The sequence below is a fragment of the Bos mutus genome, chromosome 14, assembly GCF_027580195.1.
Source record: "Bos mutus isolate GX-2022 chromosome 14, NWIPB_WYAK_1.1, whole genome shotgun sequence".
NCBI lineage: Eukaryota > Metazoa > Chordata > Mammalia > Artiodactyla > Bovidae > Bos > Bos mutus.
The window spans coordinates 57,550,724-57,569,941 of record NC_091630.1 but is presented as its reverse complement, the minus strand read 5'-3'; the positions used below and the strand labels follow the sequence as shown (position 1 = coordinate 57,569,941).

General features: G+C 40.6%; 1 long non-coding RNA gene across 1 annotated transcript in view; it reads right to left on the bottom strand.

Moving 5' to 3' along the window:
• Positions 1 to 19,218, bottom strand: part of LOC138990759 (uncharacterized) — a 43,993-nt gene that overhangs the window by 18,869 nt on the left and 5,906 nt on the right. Inside the window, exon 2 of the long non-coding RNA XR_011466860.1 lies at positions 15,167 to 15,314. This is a non-coding gene — a long non-coding RNA (uncharacterized lncRNA). The remainder of the gene's footprint in view (positions 1 to 15,166; positions 15,315 to 19,218) is intronic.

The window sequence follows — 19,218 nt, the reverse complement described above, 5'->3', positions numbered from 1 at the left end:
TGCTTTCCACTACTCCTACCTCTTCTGGCTCCTAAACAGTCATTTCGGCTTCACAAAATAAATTGATGTAGTTTTTACATATGTACAAAGTGACTCCATTTCAACAAAGTCCAGACCTTTTGCTTCTTTTGTGCAAGCTTTCCACTGGTGCCAATGAGAGCTTAGCAAGAGAAAGCATGAAGGGATTGGTCCATTGTTGGAGGATGGAGAGGAAGGGGCATTTTAAGAAAGTGGGATCATTTTGTAAAGTCACCCTCCAAATATGGTCTTGGAAGAATCTATTTCTTTGTGACATTGTGGTAAGTTCTTTCAGAATGTCAAAAACCTTGCTGAATAATTAAATAGATTTTTTAAAAGCAAACAGATCTTCATCTTTAAATAACAGGGACTAGAAACTCCCTAGAAATATAACCCTACCCTGAATGCTTATGGGGCTGTGAAGTGACCCTGTAAAGTTTTCCTCTGTTGTGAAGTTACTTGTTCAATCATAACCTTGGTTTATCATCTTAACTGTGTATTTTTGCTGCTACTATCACTGGACTGAGCAGTTTCCGTCAGTTGGTGCAACAAAAGCCAAATTTATCTTTTGTTCCTGAAGTTTCATTTATGCTGCAACCTCAAAAACCAAACAATGAATTTCACTTTACCCCTGTTACTGAGCTAGTGGTTGGCAATTTCTAACAACTTAAAAAGAGCTTGAAACCCAGGATTTCAAATTCAGATTAATATATGGTTATTTAAGCCACAAAGGAAATAACGCCATCTAATCAGGATATTCTTGCAGTCAGGAGAGAGCTTGCTTCCAATCAGTGATCCTGCATGCCAAAACACTTTCTGAGAAGTACATTTATAGATGTATTTTTGAACTTCCTGTGTGTCTCGCTATGAGAAGAAAAACATCCCTAAAAGTACAATTCTGCAAGACAGAGAAAGATAAGAGAGCTGTAAAGCTGACACATGCTGTGCAAGACCCTCTGAGACCGTCTTCTAGGTAGAAGTGAGCAATACTGTGTCACACCTGATCTGGCAAGCTGGGAGTCACAAAATCTGATGTGTCGGCAAAGATCCCTGATGAGAAAACAAAAAAGTTGTGTGTATGTGAACATAATGAAAGAAACTACAGCTTTCTAATGGGCTTCCCAGGTGACGCTAGTGGTAAAGAACCTGCCTGCCGATGCAGGAGACATAAGAGATGTGGGTTCGATCCCTGGGTCGGGAAGATCGCCTGGAGAAGGGCATGGCAACCCACTCCAATATTCTTGCCTGAAGAATCCCATGAGCAGAGGAGTCTGCAAGGCAACAGTCCATAGGGTCACAAAGAGTCAGCCACAACTGAAGCAATTTAACACACACACACATACATACACACACACACACATACACACACTCACACATACATATATGAAAAAATTTAACCCTACAATTCACTACTTCTATTTTTTTACATTTATATCTTGTATGCATATTATTTGCTTCTTAAATGTTTACTGCCATTAAAGTTACCTCATAGTAAAACAGAAAAATAATCTCATCATACTAATTGAATGCTTCTCCCATCTTAACCAAGCGTTCCTCCACACTGTGGCCGTAACTTCTGCAGCAGGAGGCACAACAGCAAAACCAGCACAAATTCCTTTCTCCTTCTTCACGATTTCACGGATAGAAGATCTATTCTTATCGTAGATCTTAGCCATTTCAGTGTACGATCTTTTTCTTTCCTTATAAGTTGAGAACTTTCACCTTTTCACTCAAAGGAAGTACTTCACAGCATCTCTTTGTCATATTTGAACCTCCAGCCTCACTGCTCTTGCACTGTGTGGCCATTATTAAGTAAAATCAGGGTCACTAGAACACAAGCCCTGAGGTACTTCGACCATCGATCTGATAACCCCGACAGCGGGCAGGAGACACCCAACAAAGGGATGACGCAGGACCATGGTGGCACGAAATTTCATCAGGCTACTCAGGACGGCATGCAATTTCAAGCTTATGAATTGTTTATATCTGGAATTTTCCATTTAATATTTCTGGATTGTGGTTGGCCATGTGCAACTGAAACTATAGAAAGTCAAACTACAGATGAGGGGGGAGAACTGTAAGCACAACCAACTCGACTGCCAGCTGATGACTCGGCAGATGGTGGCAGAGCGAGGAAAATGGGGGCGATCCAACTGCTAAATAGTGGGGATACTGGGGAAATAGAGTCACCAGCATGAAAACAGTACTCCAGGAAATAAAGTTCAACTGAGTAGAAAGAGAATCCCAGGATAGATATTATTGACAAACCACCAATTCTACGACAATCGTACAGGCTTTGAGAGGACAAATGACATGACCAATTAACTGGACATAATTCTAAAAATGAACAAATAAAGCAAGGCCAATGAGGGGAAAATTACTGGCAATGAAATGTCTGGAGTACCGGATGTTGGTACAAAGAAAGAATAAATTAGATCCAAATGTCATATCATATACCATAATAAATTCTAAATGAGTTAAAGTGTAAAACAAACATTAAACCTGTGTCAGAAAAAATAGAAAGATACACGTGTAAAATGACACAGATAAATGTTTTTAAAAAGAAAGCAATGAAATTTCCAAACTGACAACATAACTAATAAAACTTTAACATTCTGAATATATAGAGAGAACTCATTCAAATAATGTCATTTTCTTGGAGGCAGGAAAGAAACACAAATCAAATAAATTTCAGTTACCACGGACACAGCTGTAAAACCAAGCACAATAAATGCAAATAACAAGAGTCAAAGTTAAAAGACAAAAATTTTATGGGAAAAGAAAGATATTCACAGTAAACCACTTGACTTAATGTCAGACAATATTTACAAAGTCACGATAACACGGAGTGTCTATCCACACGACCACTGGTGAATGTGGAGGCGGTTGTGAGAGGTGGGAAAAGGCTGTGTGTGTGCAGTAGTAACGTTTGCTACGAGGGACTTCCCTGGATGCTCGGTGGCTAAGACTTCACCTTCCAATGCAGGGGGTTTGGGTGTGATCCTTCCTCACAGAGCTAAGATGCCACACACATCACAGCCAAAAAAATCAGAACATAAAACAGAAGCAATATTGTAACAAATTCCTTAAAACTTTAAAAATTGTTGTTGTTGTTGTTGTTTAGTCTCTAAATCACGTCCAACCCTTTTCGACCCCATGGACTGAAGCCTGCAGGCCCCTCTGTCCATGGGATTTCCCAGGCAAGAATACTGGAGTGGGTTGCCATTTCCTCCTCCAGGGGATCTTCCTGATCCAAGGATCAAACCCACATCTCCTGCATTGCAGGCAGATTCTTAACCGCTGAGCCACCAGAGAAACCTACATCAAAAAATCTTAAAATTTACTACTGAAGAAATAGCAATTTAAGCACTTTAAAAAATAAATTAAATGGACCTAATTACCTAAAGAAAGAGACAACAAGTGTGTAAAGTCACAGATCTGGAGGCCAGAGTTAAGAGAATGGACAGGGTAGAACAGAAGAATGCTGTTTTCTATAAGCCTTCTAATACTACAGCTCCTTTGGTTAAATGCTGGCTTTGAAAATCACATTTTTTCTAGCACAATTAGTTATTTAACTTGTGAACAATCTGAGCATAATCGAGATTTCCTTATGTCTGCAGGAAACACCAGAAATACTGCATCAGATAAACTGAGTGGTAATTTTTCTTTAGTCAGGGAGTCATGTTTGACTCTTTGCAACCCCACAAACTGTAACCCACCAGGCTCCTCTCTCCACAGGATTTCCCAGGCAAGAATACTGAAGTGGGTTGATATTTCTTTCTCCAGGGTATCTTCCCGACCCAGGGATTGAACCTGCATCTCCTGCCTTGGCAGGCAGATTCTTTACCACAGAGCCACCAGGGAAGGCCGCTAAATTTGGTAGGAAAACACAAAACACACACTCTCATCAGTTATCTACCAACTACCTCTATGCAGCAGATGTACAAGCCACACCCATCCACATCTCTAATTATGAATATACATTAGTCATGGAGATGAGCAGCAAAAAATAAATCCAGCTGTTTGTAACACCAACATTGACAATTTTAGTATTTTGAATATTTTGTTCTTAACAAAAAGATTTTTAAAATATTATTTCTTTTTCTCTGGTTAATCACTAGTAGTTTGTGTTTTATTCTTTTATAAATATCAGCATTATTTTTTCATACAGTAAGCTATCACTGACTCGATGGACATGAGTCTGAGTGAACTCCGGGAGTTGGTGATGGACAGGGAGGCCTGGCGTGCTGCGATTCATGGGGTCGCAAAGAGTCGGACACGACTGAGTGACTGATCTGATCTGAAGCTATAAAAACAGTATTTCCATGATCTATAACACTATTACCCAGATTTTTAAAAATATAATAAATGCAAAATATTAAAATACAATAAATATTAATAGAGTACTCATATGGGGATTCCCAGGTGGCTCAGTGGTAAAGAATCTGCCTGCCAATGCAGGAGATGCAAGAGACATGGGTTCGATCCCTGGGTAGGGAAGATCCCCTAGAGAAGGAAATGGCAACTCACTGCAGTATTGTTGCCTAGGAAATTCCATGGACAGAGAAGCCTGGCAGGCTATTGTCCATGGGGTCAGACACACAGGAGAGGTAAAACAATGCCTGGAATTTGCTTTTAATATTATTTCAAAATTATTAGCTATCAAATTCATGTATGTCATTCATAAAATATTTGAGTATCATGCCCCTAATCCCATTTTTGCCCTGTTGTATTTATTTGTTGTTTTGTTTGCTCATTTTTTAATTGAATTGACTTTATTTTTTAGAGCAATTTTACATTTACAGAAAAACTGAGCAAAAAGCATGGAGTTCCCAAACACACAGCAGCCCTATTACTAGCACCTTGCATTAAGCGTGGTACCTCATTACATCTGATGAGCTAGCACTGGTACATTATTGTTACTATTAACAGAGGTCTACAGTTCACTCTGTGTGTTGTACATTCTCTGGGTTCTGACAAATGTATAATGACATGTATTCACCATCACAGTGTCATTCAGAATAGTTTCATTGCTCCAAAAATCCCCTGTTCTCCGCTGATTCATCCTGGCCTCCCCTTGAGCCCTTAGCAACCACTAATCCCTTTACTGTCTCCAGAGCTTTGCCATTTACAGAAAGCTACACAGTTGGATTCACACAGTGTGTGGCTTTTTCAGACTGTATACTTTCGCTTAGCATATAGGATTCTCCATGTATTTCTGTGGCTTGAGAGCTCATTTCATTTTATTGCTGAATGATATTCCATGGCATGAATGTACCACAGTTTGACTCCAATCACTTACTGAAGGACATCTTGACAGCTTTCAAGTTAGGGTAGTTACGAGAAAACCTGCTATAAACATTTGTGTGCAGGTTTTTAAATTTTTAATTTAAAATTTTTTAGTTGGAGTATAATTACTTTACAATGTTGTATTAGTTTCTGCTGTACAGCAGCAGGAATCACCTATGCTGTGCTGTTCTGTGCTTCGTTGCTCAGTTGTGTCTGATTCTTTACTACTCCATGGACTGTAGCCCTTCAGGCTCCTCTGTCCATGAGGATTCTCTAGGCAGGAATACTGGAGTGGGTTGCCATGCCTTTCTCCAAGGGATCTTCCTGACCCAGGAAATGAACCAGGGTCATCTGCATTGCAGGCGCATTCTGTACCAGCTGAGCTACCAGGGAAGCCTGCATCACCTATATGTGTATATAAATCCCCTCCCTGTTGAGTGTGTGCAGGTTTTCTTGTGCATGGACATAAGTTTTCAATTCATTTGAGTGCAATTAAGTTTTCAACCCAAGGCACACGACTGCTGGATCACATGATAAGAGCACATTTAGTTTGGTAAGAAATGGCCAGACTGTCTTCCAAAGTGGCTATAACACTTTGCTTCCCCATAAGAAGTAAAGGAGAGTTCGTGTTGCTCCACACCCTTGCCCACATTGGGTGCAATCAGTGTTTTTGATTTTAGGCATCTAATTGATACGTAGCTGTAGCCGGTTTTAATTCCAATCCTCTAATAATATATGATGGTGAGCATCTTCTCATACACTCATTTGCCATCTGTGTATTTTCTTTGACGAGGTGTCTGTTCACACCTTTTGCCCATTTTTTAAACTGGGTTGCTTCTTATTGTTGAGCTTTAAGAACTCTTTATATATTTTTGCAAAATCTGACTTATCTTTTTGTTCTTTAAACAGCATTTTTCACAGAGTAGAAGTTTTCATTTTAGTCAAGGTCAACTTTTTTTTTCTTTAATGGGTCGTATTTTTTATCACACAGTTTTGCACAACGCAGTAATTTTTAGGAATTCACAGAGTGTGTGATAGCCACTGACCACATTTATCCTTATCAACCATTCATTTATTTGACCACATTACTCATTTTGAGTAAAGCCCCAAAATAATTGGTATAGAAGTACTGAGAAGCATAACTTATGGTAAAAAATTGGAAACTTAATGACAAACAGTTGAGTTTGAAAAGTAATACAAGAAAATATTACCAATATGAAATAGGAATATGGTGTTAAAGATGGTTAGCATGTCAACCTTCTTTACATACAAAAGTGTTGTTACTGCTGTTGTTCAGTCACAAAGTCGTATCCAACTCTTTGCAACCCCATAGATTGCAGCATGCTAGGCTCATCTGTCCTCCACTATCTCCCAGAGTTCATTCAAATTCATGTCCACTGAGTTGGTGATGCGATCTAACCATCTCATCCTCTGCCACCGCCTTCTCCTTTTGTCTTCAATCTTTCCCAGCCTCAGGGTCTTTTCCAATGAGTCAGCTCTTCACATCAGGTGGCCAAAGTATTGGAGCTCCAGATTCAGCAATAGACCTTCCAATATATATTCAGGGTTGATTTCCTTTGGGATTTATTGACTGGTTTGACCTCCTTGCCATCCAAGGGACTCTCAAGAGTCTTCTCTGGCACCAGAACTCGAAAGTAACAATTCTTTAGCACTCAACCCTTTTTATGGTCCAACTCTCACATCTGTACATGACTACTGGAAAAACCATAGCTTTGACTACACAGATCTTTGTTGGCAAAATGATGTCTCTGCCTTTTAATACACTGTCTAGGTTTGTCATAGCCTTTTACCAAGGACCAAGCATCTTATAATTTCATGGCCACATTCACCATCCACAGTGATTTTGGAGCTCAAGAAAATATAATCGGTTACTGCTTCACTTCTTCCCCTTCTATAGTGATGAGACCAGATGCCATGATTTTAGATTTTTTTTAATGTTGAGTTTCAAGCCAGCTTTTTCACTCTCCTCTTTCACCTTCATCAAAAGGCTCTTTAGTTCCTCTTTACTTTCTGCCATTAGAGTGGTATCATCTTCGTATGTGAGATTATTGGTACTTCTCCAGGCAATCTTGATTTCAGCTTGTAATTCATCCAGCCTGGCATTTCACATGATGTACTCTGCACAGAAGTTAAATAAGCAGGGTGACAATATACAGCTTTGTTGTACTCCTCTCCCAATTGTGAACCAGTCCGTTGTTCCACACCCGGGTTCTACTGCTTGTTGACTCACATTCAGGTGGTCTGGTACTCCTAACTCTTTTAAGAATTTTCCAGTTTGTTATGATCCACATAGTCAAAGGCTTTAGCATAGTCAAAGAAGCAGAAGTAGATGTTTTTCTGGAACTCCCTTGCTTTCTCCATGATCCAACAAATGTTGGCAATTAGACCTGTGGTTGCACAGCCTCTTCAAAACCCAGCTTGTACATATGCAAGTTCTCGTTTCACATACTGCTGAAGCCTGGCTTGAAGGATTTTGAGCATAACCTTGCCTGCATGTGAAATGAGTGCAACTGTATGGTAGTTTGAACATTCTTTGGCATTGCCCTTCTTTGGGATTGGCATGAAAACTGACTTTTTACTAGTCCTGTGGCCACTGTTGAGTTTTCCAAGTTTGCTGGCATATTGAGTGCAGCACCTTAACAGCATCATCTTTTAGGATTTTAAATAGTTCAGCTGGAATTCTGTCACATCCACTAGTATGTCAACATTCTTCACATATGAAGGCAAGTTCATGGAAATTTCTTAAGTGAAGAAAGTAACATGTAAAATATCAATCATACATTAATTTCAACTAAAAACTGTTATCTGACAGAAATAAAAATTCAGTAACATGTATTAGAATAAGGAGCACTCATTGTTGTAAAACGAATCCAAAACTTCACAAAAAAGTTCATATTTCATTTGTGCAAAGTTGAACACAAATTTTCCAGGTAAGCATCAGCTAAACGACCAGCCTCCTTCCAACTATGGCTCCAGCATCCCCTAGGTCATAGCGCCCTTGGCCAGTTACTTCCTCTGCACTTGGCCAGTGGGTGGAGAAAGCAGGTGAGGATCACACAGGAGGTTTTCTCAGGCTGACTTGAAAGGCTGAACTCACTCGCACCCACATGACCCTCAAAGCAGGTTAGGAGAAGTGGCCCAACTTTGTGTTCAGGACAGAGGATCACTTTCGTGCCTGCACGCACCTCTCTGCACTTAACAAAATTAGACTTTGGTTTTCTTAGACTCCTTTCTCCTTTCAATTTTTCCCAAATCTGTAATAGTATGTAAGTATCCCTTATTATCTTTATCTATTTAGTTCCAGATTATGAGAATTTAAATACACTTATCCAAGTCTATTAGGTTCCCTTGTTCAAGTAGGAAGGGTTTTGATAGCTAGGATTTATTAATTCTTTAAAAAAAGAAAACCTAAATTTACAGCCTTTCTAACCTTTATTTCAGATAATAATCACCTAAATCAACTAAGAGCATTGTCTCACCTACTTAAAAATTTTACAGTAAGATTATGTCTTGCTAAAGAAACATCATGCAACAATTTATTCTCTGATTCCTTATTCTTAACCCAAGTCTCTCTCTCTCTCTTTTTTTTTTAAGACAAAGCAAAGTTTCAAAGGTTGCTTTCCCAAGTAGCACAAAATGACTCTAAGTCTTCTAACCTACATATTAAGAATTAGTGTTGGTTATCCATCAGTACTCTTGCCTGGAAAATCCCATGGATGGAGGAGCCTGGCGGGCTGCAGTCCATGGGGTCGCTAGGAGTCGGACATGACTGAGCAACTTCACTTTCACTTTTCATTTTCATGCACTGGAGAAGGAAATGGCAACCCACTCCAGTGTTCTTGCCTGGAGAATCCCAGGGATGGAGGAGTCTGGTAGGCTGCCATCTATGGGGTCACACAGAGTCGGACATGACTGAAGCGACTTAGCAGCAGCAGTAGCAGCAGCATTCATCAGTGGCATTCATCAGGGTCAATTTTTGTAGAAGTGTCTTGTATTAAGATAGATATTTTTATATGATATAAGGAGCTGTGCGTGCATACCTACTAAGTCACTTTAGTCATGTCCAACTCTGCAACACTATGGATTTCAGCACGCCAGGCTTCCCTGTCCATTACCAACTCCCGAAGTTTGTTCAAACTCATGTCCATCGACCATCTCATCCATCTTGTCCTCTGTCATCCCCTTCTCCTCCTGCCTTCAATCTTTCCCAGCATCAGGGTCTTTCCCAATGAGTCAACTCTTCGCATCAGGTGGCCAAAGTATTGACGTTTCAGCCTCAGCATCGGTCCTTCCAGTGAATATTCAGGACTGACTTCCTTTAGGATTTACTGGTTTGATCCGCTTGCAGTCCAACGGACTCTAAAGAGTCTTCTCCAACACCACAATTCAAAAGCATCCATTCTTTGGTACTTAGCTTTCTTTACGGTCCAACTCTACTGGAAAAACTATAGCTTTGACTAGATGGACCTTTGTCGACAAAGTAATGTCTCTGCTTTTTAATTTGCTGTCTAGGTTGGTCATTGGAGAAGGAAATGGCAACCCACTCCAGTATTCTTGCTTGGAGAATCCCATGAACAGAGGAGCCTGGCAGGCTATAGTCCATGGGATCACAAGAGTCAGACACAACTTAGCAACTAAACCACCACCACCAGGTTGGTCATAGCTTTTCTTCCAAGGAGTAAGCGTCTTTTAATTTCATGGCTGCAGTCACCATTTACAGTGATTTTGGAGCCCAAGAAAACATTGTTTCCCCATCTATTTTATGAAGTCTTATTATTATGATCTTTAAAAAATGATTTTATGCACTTGCTTGACGATTTTTCTGAAAGATTTTCACTACTAACTTGTCAAGTTGTATAAAATATTCCATACAGGCTCTTAATAAATATTTACATTTAGTCTATGTTTACCTTAAATGGTATTTTCATGTTTACTATTTTTAGTCTCTGAAATTATGAGTGTCTTCCTTTATTTTTCCTAATAAGACTTTATTATAGTTCTTTAATATATGTCATATGTTAAAAGATAAATGACTACACATTTATGCAAAGCTTTTCTTGCTGTTTTATTACATGACATTTTATTTTCTGCCATTACTGCATATATGAAATTTATTTTTTGAAAATTATACAACTTAAAATTGAAATCTTGCAATTTCCGTGAACTTTCAATGTCCTTGGTTTTCTGTATATTATACAGTCACTAAAAGATGACTTTCTAAAAAGATATCCAAGGACCTTATTCAAGGCTCTCCTTCAAATAACTTCTTATACAGAATTTTACAGTTTTAGTACTACAGTTTAGTTTATACAGGATAAACAAAGTTCAATCTGTATCCACTCTTAGTCTTCCAATTAAACAAACTGATTAATTAAAACTGAAACTATTTATAAAATGAACTGAATTAAAGAAACTACAACAGATTGGAAATCATGTCTGTGGTAATTAGATTTGGAGTCTGATTTTATAGACATTAAAAGAACAATCATAAGTGAATATATTGGGCTTCCCAGGTGGCTCAGTGGTAAAGAATCTGCCTGCAATGCAGGAGACTTGGGCTCAATCCCTGGGTCAAGAAGGTCCCCTGGAGAAGGAAACAGCAACCCACTCCAGTATTCTTGCCTGGGAAATCCCATGGATAGAGAAGCCTGACAGAGCTACAGTCCATGGGGTTGCAAAAGAGTTGGACACAACTAAACAACTAAAGTGAATATATTAAATGCAAAATAATAAATTTAAAAATGCACTCTTTGTATATAACATTAAAATTTTACTACAGTGGCAAAGAATATTTCTAAATCTGAAATATTGACTCCTGCACTATTTTGAATGTTATAATATCACCACCTACTGGAGAGTTAAGGTAGGAACAATTTCTCATCTTGGAAATCCTCATCAATAATGATATTTACTGAATTTAGACGTTTCTAAATTCACATTTTTTAAGGTGTTGAGGTCCTAACCCTGTACATTACACTCATGAGGAAATAGACACACAGTTCAATGATTTGCCGCAATAACACTACTAATTATACAAAAGATGATATGAGGTCAAATTTACATACATATATATAACAATTCTCCAGGTCTCCTAGTTCCATGATCTGAGTTCTGTTACTTGGCCATGCAGTGACAGACACCATGCTCATTGTCAGCGTCCATTACAATAATGGTTAAAACACCCCTTAAGTGAAAACAAAGTTGGTTTTCCTATGAAATGTATTTATAATTCCCCCCACGCCCCATTTCTTACTGACTCATAGAACAATTAAGAGCTAAATCTCTGTGACATTCTTATGTTATCTCCAACAGGTGACTGTTGACTGAATTATCTATATGAGCAATCTCATTTCTCATTTCTCCCTTTTATTTTCTCAACTATAATTAAAGAAAGAAAGGAGATAGCACTTTTCATCTCTCGGATCAACAATTTAAAAGGCTGCTGGAAACAGGGTGGTAAAACCAGCTCCCTCTTAACTGTGAGAGAATAAATTGGTGCCAAAGTTTGCTGGTTATTTCATAGTACGGCCAACCCCCGCCCCTGCCCCCATCTGTGCCTTCTCTTTCCAGTTCAACTGCAGTCCAAAATTACTAAATGGAAAATTCCAGAAATAAACAATTTATGAGTTTTAAAGTGAAAACTGTTTTGAGCAACATGATGAAATCTCATGCTCAGTCCCACCCAGGAGACCCAGGGATCAACACTGTCTACACCTGACATCCAACCACCGGCATCACCACAGGTCAGTGATCCAGGATCAACCCAAGCAGATGATCCTCTTGATGTATCATTATCAGAAGGTCAGCAGTGGTCGAACTCTGTGTCACAATGCCCACGTTACCCATGTCATCTCACCATGCAGGCATTTTACAATCTCATATCACCTCAAGAAGAAGGATGAGTACAGTACAAGATATTTTGAGAGAAACCACATTCACATAATTTTTATTACAATATACTGTTAAATTGTTCTACTTACTGTTGTGCTAAGTGCTAATTCACTTCAGTTGTGTCCAGCTCTTTGTGACCCTAGGGACTGCAGGCTGCAAGGCTCCTCTGCCCACAGGGTTTCCCAGGCAAGAATACTGGAGTGGGTTGCCACGCCCTTCTCCAGGGGATCTTCTCGACACAGGGATCGAGCCCTAGTCTCTGTCTCCTGCATTTGCAGGCGGGTTCTTTACCACTAGCACACTTGGGAAGCCCTACTTATTATTACTTTTGTTAATCCCTTACTGTGCCTAATTTATAAACTAAACTTTATCATCAGTGTGTATGTATAGGAAAAAACACAGTATATCCAGGGATCTGTACTACCTGTAGTTTCAGAAGGTCTTGCAACACATCTGCTGTGTATACCTGTACACAGGACTGTAAGGGGGACTCCTGTATCCATAAAAAATTTAAGTCACACAGACTTTGATGCCACAACTCCACTCCTAGGAATTTATTCTACTGAGATTTCTACACAAATAGTTACTGAAGCATTAATGGTGATAGCAAAAGTGAAATAAATTTAGAGACAACTTAAATGTTATTAACAGGAGACTGACAAAATGTAGGGCATTGACGACAGCCATACCATATAGAACGCTGCCCAGTCGTTTTTCAAAATAACAGAGTTCTAAGCATACTTATAAGAAAAGATAACTAAACTTTCTGTTTAAAGAAAAGGGGCCAGTTTTTGCATTATATGTGTACTATCAATCCACTTGCATAAACATATAGACTTTTATAAATGCTTACAATTTAAAAAACATTAATGTATGGTTTTACATAAATATAATTTTATAAATATATGTGATAAATGTGTGTATATATGTATGCATGCTGCAATTCATGGGGTCGCAAAGAGTTGGACACGACTGAGCGACTGAACTGAACTGAACATTAATAAATACATGCATTTGCTTATGCATAGAAAGTTCTTAAGGTGATATGTTACATCTTTTTCAAGTTCTGACTCACATAGCAAAAACACTGTCTTATACTCTGAGAAAAACTAGAAAGGATTTAGAAGCATCTACGTGGAACCTGATTTTAAAAAATCATGATTTTTTTACATTACAAAATTATTATAAAATCCATATAGTATCTGGAACACTTTTAAATACTAAATTTAAGCTTCAAATATCATTTTTGAATATTTGATGTATTTCTAAGTTTTTTCTAATATAATTGTTTAAAATATGACTTTATACTTGAAATGTCTACATGCAATCCTTGATCAAGACCTTTAAAAATGACTAAAGCTACTTCTTGATGACCACCATTGATGAAAAACTTACTTGCCCTGCTGCTGCTGCTAAGTCACGTCAGTCATGTCCAACTCTGTGCAACCCCATAGACGGCAGCCCACCAGGCTTCCCGTCCCTGGGATTCTCCAGGCAAGAACACTGGAGTGGGTTGCCATTTCCTTCTCCAAGGCATGAAAGTGAAAAGTGGAAGTGAAGTCGCTCAGTCGTGTCTGACTTTTAGTGACCCCATGGACTGTAGCCTACCAGGCCCTCCGTCCATGGGATTTCCCAGGCAAGAGTACTAATATACAACAAAAAAATTTTATTACTTTACAACTGTACAAAAATTTTAACGTAAATGAAAGTCTATTTTCAATTTTAATGTCTTTTCTTTCACTGATAAGTTTGATGAAAAAATTTCTTTGGTGACATGAATGGATTTCCAATGATCAAACATTTCTATAACAAGTATTTCACCACCTAAATCTTGAATTTGCAAAAAGGTATGTGCCTTGTTAAAGCAAGGATCCTCAAAGTGATCTGGATACCCCTTAGTGGGCATTTCAGCCCCAAGCAGACAGAATTATTGTGCATGTGGTATACTGGGTGAATAATGTCCCCCCAAAATTCACATCCACCCAGAACCCCAGAATATGACGTTATTAGGAATAAGGGTCTTTGCAGATGTAGTTAACATGAGGTTCAAATCATCCTGGATTAGGGTGGTCCTGAAATCCAGTGAGAATATCCTCAGAAGAGACAGAAGAGGAGAGACTCTGGGACCCGGAGAAGAAGGTGATGCGAGTTCAGTGGCAGGGACTGAAGTAATAGCATCTACAAGCCTAGACCGACCGAGAGCCCTGCAGGATGCTGGGAGAGAGGCAGGGAGTGCATTCTCCATCAGGACCAATGGAAGGAACCACCCTGGGGACACTGATGTCAGACTTCCGGCCTCCAGAGTGATGAGAATATATTCTGTTACTGTAAGCCACTCCATTTGCAGAAACTTGTCATGACAACCCTGGGCGTGGATGTACATGGATGCCCAGTCAGCGCCCCCATTGGGGTGGGATGGCGCCTGGTCAGGCTGCTACCAGCTCTCTGCGCTCTGGGGGTAATGGGATGCAGAGCGGCAGCCTGGATGAGAAAGAGCTGGACTCCCCATGGGCTGGGGCTGTGGAGCAGGAAGCTCCCTTTCCTTGACGTGAATCAAGACTGCAAACCATGATGGAAGGTCTATGGGACCTAGTTGTGACTCAGCACCGCACACCCCGAGGGGATCCACCGGCACCACACCAGGAGTTCAGAAGACACGCTGCCACAACATTAGAAATCAACTATACTCCAGTAACATGCATAAATAATAAATAAGTAAACAGGGAAAAGAGAAAACACCGTGTGAGTGAACACCGTCAGGATCACCGAGGAAAACAAGGTCAGCCCTTCATTCCAGCTACAGTTGGGTAAAACGTCTTAGACTCAAGAGGGAAGAAAACAATCAGGCCTTTTCAGAGAAATCAGTATCTTCAACAGAGAAAAGCATGAATTTCAAGAAAATGTTAAACACAGTGCATTTTAAGAATGGACATATTTTGAAAAATACCTTCAAGAGTATCAGTGCATGAGAATCTCAGTGACTTGAAACTGGGTCAGGCTGCGGTCTCCAATATTTGTGTGAGAATCTTCCCCAGCGAGGAGTAATTCATGAAGAAGCGGAGATGCTGGTACATCATGAGCTGCAGTCAGGTATTCTGAGAAAATAAGAAACTCAGTCTCTCCCACCTGATAGACCCTTTCAGGTTAGATGATAAACTGCTACATTATAGCAGAAATGAAGATGGAGTTATAGGTGCTTAACTCATAATTTTTTCTCCAGAAGACCTTTAACATAGACAATTTCATTTAAAGATACTTATATATTTTATGGAACTTCCCTGGCAGTCCAGTGGTTAAGACTTCACTTTCAAATGCAAGGGGTATAGGTTTGATCCCTGGTTGGGGAGCTAAGAACTGGCATGCCTCGTAGCCAAAAAACCAAAACATAAAACAACAGAAGTAATATTATAACAAATTCAATGAAGACTTTTGAAATGGTCCACATCAAAAAAGATCCAAAAAATAAAGATACTTACAGATTTTAAATGGAAGATATGAACCTGGGCTTAGAGAACAGTATCAGTTTAGGCACTCTTATATAACTAGGTTATAAAGTAAAGTTTTGGTATTTGGGGTGAATTTGAAAGTGAAGTGAAAGTGTTAGTCACTCAGTTGTGTTTGACTTTTTGTGAGGCCATGGACTGTAGCCCACCAGGCTCCTCTGTCCATGTAATTCTCCAGACAAGAATACTGGAGTGGGTAGCCATTCCCTTCTCCAGGAGATCTTCCCAACCCAGGGATCAAACCCAGGTCTCCTGCATTGCAGGCAGACTCTTTACCATCTTGTCTCCCTCGAAATTGATACAGAAATGTAGGGGGAAATTACGTGTTGAAAAATAATTTGGAAAATTCTGGAAGTCAGTTTTCATAGATTGTTTTGTTCTTGCGATAAAAAGTTGCATGTTAAATGTTTAAAAATAGTCCAATCTGGTGAATATCTAGACCTAAACTGGTCCACGCATGTCTGCCTTGCTCCTGTTTCCATCTGGATGGTTTAGTAGGTAAATAAACTCCTCCGTCCAAAACTAGAGTAGTTGTAGTAGAAGTAGTAGTAACAGTACTGATAATCTACATGAAGACTAAATGTGGGGCCACAGCACCAGCCAGAGGCCTACCCCACCCCTGCTCCCCACGCTGCACTCTTGCATCACCTCCTTTAGAAACAACTGTTGCAAATTTCACATCAGCAGTTCTCCTTTTCTTTTACTAAATTCAATTTTACATTCTACATAAAAAATAACCACAAATATATGTTTAATCCTCTTTCAGTGTGTGTTGTATGTAACACTGCATTCCTGAGAATTTCACCTTCTTTTGTTCAACAAAGATGGAGAGGAAGCTGGAGTCAGAAATCTCGATTTAGAGCTGAAATCTGTGGGCTGGTGCTCCCTCTGATGGACATTTTTCACATTACACATGCTTTTTTTATTGTTGTTTGGGGTATTTTTGTTGTTTGTTTTGTTTTTAAATGCAGGAGCACTTCATTCACAGGAAAGAAACATCTCACAAAGCCAAGAACAATCAGGAAGTTATCTCAAATGACCTCTGAATGATCTAAAAATGCATGAGTCTTACTTAGCTTATTGTCTTCACCAGAATTCTTGTCAGGGAACTTGTTTAAAAGGGGTGGCCTGAGACTTTCCCTTCCAGTTTAAGGGACATGGGTTTGATCCCTGGTTGAGGAAGTAAAATCCCACATGTTGCTCGGTTGGGCCAAAAAATAAATAAATAGATTTAAAAGATGTTCCCAGCTTGATAACAGCTCAGAGTGGCAGCTAAAACTGCAAAGGACTGATCAGCAGTAATTGATTTTTTTATTTTTCAATGTTTGTCCTGATTGATTAAGGATGGGGAATTTGCCTTTGGTAATTGGGAACAGAGAAGTTTCACCCTCATCCTTGGGAGAGGGTAGCATGGAAGAACAGAGGCCACAGAAAATACACGCTAAATAGAGTTCACTTTGAACAACCTAAGATGCTAAGTCCTTCCCCAGATCCTTCAAATCTTCAGCATAGAGGAATCTGTCAGTCTCTTGTGGAAAACCGTAAAGAAGCTGAATTCTGTGACTTGGGTGATCGGGGGGGCGGGGGGTGGTGAGGTGGGCAGAGGGCTTCGAGACACAGACGCAGAGTCTGAAGGGACAGCTGAATGCAGAAGCCCAGTGTTACCAGGAGAGGCACCATGGCCCTTCACTGGAGCGATGGGTCAACTCGTAAAGCTGGACACCTCTGAACACAGATGCAGAGTCTGAAGGGACAGCTGAATGCAGAAGCCAGTGTTACCAGGAGAGGCACCGTGGTCCTTCACTGGAGCGATGTGTCAACTTGTAAAGCCGGACACCTCTGAGTCAACACTACAGCACATGGTTGAAAAGAGACCAAAGCAGAGCTATAGGCCAGCACCTCCCAGCCAGGCGAGCATGGAAGTGATGATGTGGATGCTGCTTGCTGAGGGGCCAGGCCAGGGCACCACAGACCTTGTGGTGCTTCCTACAACCTCAGAGGTATCAGCATCTCCGCGCCTGTGCAGCCTCCTGAGGGCACACGGGAACCGCCAACGGAGCAACCAGGACCGCCCATCAGCACGAGTGGCAACTACCCCCAAACAAGGCCAAGGTCTCAGGCCTGCACCTGGTCTTTCACCGCAGCTAAAATCGATCCCTCCAGTCCTGCTGTCCAGCGTCATCAGGTCATACCGGAATCTGGTCCTTTATTGAACACTCCCTGGCTGGCCTCCACAGAGCTGCTAAATTCTGTGCGTTTACTCAGATGCCCCACTTTCAGGCACGGATGAACAGAACTTCCCTGCTGCAGTTCCAGTGCCTTTCACTCTTCCTTTATTCTTCTCCTTGCTCTTCCTGGGGATGCTTTCTTGTCTGAAAACTTCACTAACAAACACAAACAGTTACACATGACACAGTTGAGAACCAGGAAGGAAGCATGAAGAGGGAAATGCCTGTGGAGAGCAGAGCTCGTGTGTAAGAGTGATGCCATGTCCTCATAATTCTTTTCTATTATTTTGGTTGCACTGTGCAACACGCAGGATCTTAGTTCCCTGACCAGGGGCCCACGCCCCCTGCAGTGGACCTGCAGGGAAGTCCTTGTGTCATGCGTGCATGTTTAGTTGCTCAGTTATGTCTTTGCAAGTCCATGGACTATAGCCCACCAGGCTCCTCAGTCCATGGAATTCTCCAGGCAAGAATACTGCAGTGGGTTGCCTTTCCTCCTCCAGGCGATCTTCTTGACCCAAGGATCCAACCCAAATCTCTTGCGTCTCCTGCATTGGTGGGCGGATTCTTGACCACTGCGCCACCTGGGAAGTCTCGCATAATTCTGAAGCCACTATCTGAGAACAATTCTAACTTTTCGAACTGCGATGACAGAGGGAAAACCTCGGTAGCTTCAGATATTAAAAGAGCAGCTTTCTGGGCATCGTGTAGTGATTATTACAACACTACATTTTCTTAGTTACAGCTCCTAGTCCACTGTACAGTATCTCTGTCACAATTTCAGAACAAGATGCAAGGGACTGTTTACTCCAGGACCAGTGATTTGGAACCAGTGCAGGAAAGACTTGAATGCTCCCTGCTCTTAACCTGTGAATCACACTGAAATGGTCACCCCTGATGTCCCATCTGCAGCTTCCTCCTCAGACCACATGGTGGGACTGCAGTCGCTCAAGTCCTGGACAGTCAGGCGGGAGCGCTGGATTCATTTTGGCCAAGGACATATGGGTGGGAACATGAAGTGCCTGATCTAGGCAACAGCTTTAAGATCTGAGCATGATTTGCTGAATTTTCTCCCCACTGTGTGACAGCAGAGATTGTTCCAGAGAATGGAGGTGGTGACGTCAGTTGAGGTCCCTAAGTGAGGCTAATATGAGACAGAGACTGTCGCCATTGACTCATCCTCACCCCATGGTCTATAAGCACCACGGAGATCTGTGGACTATTTGTTACCAGAATATCACCTTTCCTGACTGGCGTGTACACATACACTA